The 5,101-nt window shown below is 45.3% G+C and overlaps 1 long non-coding RNA gene across 1 annotated transcript; it reads left to right on the plus strand.

Moving 5' to 3' along the window:
- The first annotated feature begins 3,592 nt into the window (after window positions 1-3,592).
- Window positions 3,593-4,683, plus strand: LOC142666171 (uncharacterized). The gene is made up of 2 exons (XR_012851646.1): window positions 3,593-4,108; window positions 4,240-4,683. It is a non-coding gene; the product is annotated as an uncharacterized LOC142666171 (long non-coding RNA).
- The last annotated feature ends 418 nt before the right edge of the window (window positions 4,684-5,101 follow it).

Here is a 5,101-nt window from a genome sequence, read left to right on the forward strand (position 1 = left end):
GCACACGAACCGACACCAACAGCCGCGGTCAGTACGGAATTAGAGAGGACTCTATAGCTGCAGGTGCAGTTTTATTTTTTTTAGGCTGAATGCATATGACGCTTATTACTTGAGGATTTGCCTCACGGATTTTCCCGCTGCAAATTCACAGCGTAATACATTACCAGCAAAGTAAATACGTTTTCAGGTCATCTCCTCTGCACATTACAACAATTTTGAAAAGTCGACCAGCGGTGCGCGTTTTAAAATCCTCAGCATGTCAATTTATCTGGCGTTTCGGATTCAGAATTTTATCGGACAAGGTAAAAAAAAAAAAAAACGCACCAAATTCCGCAGCATAAAACTGCACCTATTTCCACATCAAAATGTAAAAGCCGCACCAAAAAAACACGCTATTGTGTGCAAATATTACCTGCGGAAATACCTGCATTTTTCATGCAGATTTTGTGCACCAAATTACACAATGTGTGAATGTAGCCTTATGATTTCAGAATACATTTTTTCCCAAAAATTCCTCTGCACCGGGTGGGTAAATTCCACGCAATTTAGCTCAGAGCTCCATCGCCCTGACACACAGAGGATAACGAAGATAGAGCGTCATGGATTCCTTACTTCAATTTGAACTTCTGATGTGGCATTTGTCACTTACTGTAACCTAAAGGGTCTCCTCATGATGACAGGTTTCCTTTAACATCTCTCGACAATCAGCTGTCACTTCAAGAGGCGTTTATTCTGCAGCCTCATTTCCACACGTCGCTGGAAATGGCAGGAGATAAAAATGCTGACAGTCACACACAGGTCGTTTGGAGATAAAAAATAAAAATACTATATATATAAAGAAACCTGTACATGAGCTGCAGAGCATCGCAACATAATTCTGAGTCCATTCTAGAAATGGAGACCCAAGTCTTCGATTTATTACCCAGTCATTATTGTAAACCAGTCAATAGAAGGAGGGGATTCTCCTGTGACACATCAAAGGCTCCTTCTCCATTAAGCGCTTGGGTTGGGGTCTGTCTCATCTGCTGGACTCCAGTACAAGGTGCTACATTAGTAAACCCCAGGAGGTCTGGGAACTATCGGCCCCTATAACAACAACCATGAGGAATACTCAACCTCTGAAGGAAGCCAAACAGGCACTTACAGCTGAGAGGTAATGAGAAAACCTACCCCTTCATATATCAGATGCTGAACGTCTGCAGTGTCACAAGTCTCTATGGCGATTGCAGAGATCCATTCAAAATTAACTGGTGAAAAATACGTTTCTGCACTGGTAAAAACCATTACCAATTCCTGTGCTGCAAACCTGGACTTAAAGGGGTCATAAATGTCAGAAAGATGCAGGTCCCACCTCGGTGACCCGCACCTATCCCTAGAACGAGGCCCCTAAACCCCATTCTACCTCTGTGTTCCCGGCTGATTTCCGACCATGAAGGTGAAAACAGTAACTCGCAGAGCTGCGCTGTTTCCGTAAGCCCCACAGAGCAGAATGGTAGTTCCGGAGATGGCGTGGCTCGCATAATACGCTGCTTCTGTAACTGCTATTCACTACTATGGGAGTTACAGAAACAGCGCAGCTCAGCGAGCACTCGGCTGTTTTCATAACTCCCGACCATAAAGTCAGGAAATTGGCGGGAGTCAGCGATGGCAGACAAAGCTAGAATGGAGTTCAGGGGGTCCCGTTCTAGAGAAAGGTGGGACCCCCATCTCTCTGACATTTATGACATCTCCTGTGGATATGTCAAACGTCCCTCGTGGGAAAACCCTTTTAATGGAATATGGGGACCTGCAGAAGTTTTGCTATCTTTAAAGCTTCTCGTCAGGAAGTGGTTAACGGAGCCTTGGACCCTTTGCCTAGATACGATTATCTCTGGTCTAGGGCCATTTTCTGTGTCAGTCGGAGCTTTCTCATTACACAAAGGGAGCGTGATAGGCGCCGAATGATGACATATCTATGGAAAAGTTGAACTGCCGTGTAGGGTTTTTTTGCTGGTACAATCTTATAAAGTCCTTAATGCTAAACAGATTTGTATCCCATCAATAGAAGCCAAGCCCAGACCACAGATCAAGTCAAAGATCTATCTGTTTACAATAGCTACAGGGTCTGTGACCGAAAAAATGCACTTTATTTTATTTTTTACATTTGTTAGAATAATTGCCCCCTATAGTGAAATATTCTTTGCATTATAACTATAAGTTAGGCAGACTGGAGTCACCTAAAAAAAAAAAGCCGCTTTAGTTTTTCTTCTGTTTCCAAAACCAGTGCCAAGTCCCCCCCACGATGGAGACGTAAACTGACCAGCCGTCTTCCTTCAAGAGGTACACAAGTCGTTTAGACCCCTCGGTGTTTGACATTTTATCACAGCCCATCTATGAAAAAACAAAATGACGTAGAAGTTACCTATAAAATAATTTCTACGCTCATCAGAACACACGAGTTACTCTGAATGTTTCCAGCGGTTGTAATGTTACGTGCGGCCACAGAACAAGCGATCCAGATCTTAATGTGCCTGTACAAGTTTGGATAATGTGTACGATGTGTAAATGCTCGTAGGCGACCACTTTCGATAATCTTATTCACAAGTCTCAGATCTTCAATTTTGATTGCGAGATCCGCAAATCGCTTTGTGTAAATACAATTGCTTGATTGTCTGGCAATTAAAGGGGTTGTCCAACTTCTGACAACTGATGACCTATCCACCGTATAGGTCGTCAGTATGTCATTGGTGTGGGTCTGACACCCGGACCGATAAGTCGCTCCGGTGGCCTGCGGGCACCGGATGTTGTGGCACGTAATGCTATGTACAGAGTCCGGAAGCAGTTGGCTCCGTACATTGCATAGCGGCGGTGCTGCAGCTCTGCTCCTATTCACTTGAATACTGCAGCTCCGCCGCTATTCCATGGCCGGCGCTAACTGCATCCGGCTTGTACGTCCGGAAGCACCGGAGCAGCTGATCTGTGCGGGGCCGGAGTGTCAGACCCCCGCAGATCATGTACTGATGACCTATCCCGTGGATAGGTCATCAGTTGCGAGGGCTCTAAAGTGGTTTTCCAGCTTTTATCTAGACTCTGGTGCCCCTGACCATTTTACCACAATTTCGAGGAATCGACACATGTATACACACAGTTTTTTTTTATACCAGTAGAGAAGTTCCCACGCAAGATAAATCAAATTATAAGCATTATCGAAGTGTGTAAAGGTTCCTCAAGTGATTTTGGAGCAAAACGGACCAATAAATCTGTCCCATAAGACACTGCTCACATATGGGTTGAGGCTCTGTTAGGCATACAACGATATTTTGTCCGGCAAAACGACAGAAACCCAATGGAACCCGATTAAAGTCAATGGGTTAGTCGGGTGCCATTGGTTTCCATCATGTGACAGATCCGGTGCTTCTGTTTTTCCGTTATTCTGTTCTGTTGGAGAAATAGGATAATGAAAATTGCAGCGAAGATGTGAACAGAGCCTTAACTAAACAATCAGTGATTAAAGAATAATAGTCTCCGTGGTTACAGACTACAATCCACCCTGTGTGTAGTCTGATCCTGCAAGTACAATCAAATTCTACCAGTATTCAGGGAACGCAAATTAGGGGACGAGATGCTGCAGAAATATAGGACGAGTCCTCTCTATATCCCTCTATACATCGCACACGGGGTCACCAGGAAATACTGAACTATCAGATCGAGCCATTGAACCTGCCCCAGCCTCATTCATCTCCCTGACAGACAGCACTACCCCCCCCTCCCCCCTACGCGCTGCGTCCAGCCACTTATTCCCCATTTGGTTGTTTCAGGATTTAAAAGCACGTTCCAGGCTCTCTGAGATCAAACTAGCAAGAAAAACTACTTTTCACTCGTCTGGGTTTTGTCTGCGGTGACACCCGAAACATTTATCAGAAACGGAGAAGTAAAAGTGGGGATCAGAGTGAATGTGGCTCCTTAAATCTACAAAGCCGTACGAGTATAAATACATGGGAAATTGACAAGGGATCCTGAGGGGTTAAACAGCAGACAAAGAACTCAATTGTTTCACAGAATTTATATGACAGAACATCATTGTAGTGACATCAGCGAGTTATAACGGGGCTCGAGACGTCACTAACAGGTGAGTCCATCACTAATTCTCAGCAGGTGCTAATTCTCATCCGCACAGGTGCTCAGTCATTGTACCGGCTGCGAGGACGACAGGACACGTGATTATTGTAGGAATCAATTTATCTGTGGATTTCTTTACAGTGTTAATCAGCCGCATATTAACCAACAGGCCTGGCGCCCTTGACATACAACTGGCAGCATCTTATCTATTACAGGGATTGTCATCCGAGAGCAGCAACAAGCAGAGACCCGGACCGCAGCGTGAATTACTTCTCAATGATCGGTAGTTTATATAAAATTCACACCTGCAGCCGATATTCATGAGCGGTGGCTCGTCCCACCCCCCCCCCCCACCCCCAGCTGTCTCCCCATACTGTGCATAGGGAGAAAGGAGAAAGCGGCTAATTCGAGGCGGGTGGACGGGGCTGAGCCGCGGTTCATGAATATTGAGGAGTTTATAGAGCATGCTATGTAGTCCTCGATATACACCCACTCACGTGTCAATTTATGCTGCGGATTCTAAGCGCAGATACTGCATTCTCCCCCTTGACTTGTATGGGGAGCATAAAATAGATTGTAAAATTGCAGGTTGTGTTTTGTTACGGTTCTTACAGCGATTCTGCAGCTGTATTGTGTTTCCGCAGCACAAATGCACTATTGGCTGCGCAATTCTATGATATTTTTTTTACCTGTGAATATCGGAGATTACCTTGCAGAAAACCCGCAGTGGGAATACCGGGCCGTGGGAATATCCCCTAAGTCCGGGTTCCCAAGTAGCGTAAACACTGCAGAATTTCCACAACTTGAGGCCTTATTCACACGAACGTGTATTACGTCCGTGCGGCACGCGTCGCACGGACCTATGTTAATGAATGGGGCCATTCAGACTGTCCGTGAATTTCACGCTGCGTATGTGCACTGTGTGAAACTAATGACATGTCCTATACTTGGCCGTGTTTCGCGCAGCACGCACCCACTGATGTCAATGGGTGCGTGCAAATCA

The sequence above is a fragment of the Rhinoderma darwinii genome, chromosome 13, assembly GCF_050947455.1.
Source record: "Rhinoderma darwinii isolate aRhiDar2 chromosome 13, aRhiDar2.hap1, whole genome shotgun sequence".
Taxonomy (NCBI): domain Eukaryota; kingdom Metazoa; phylum Chordata; class Amphibia; order Anura; family Rhinodermatidae; genus Rhinoderma; species Rhinoderma darwinii.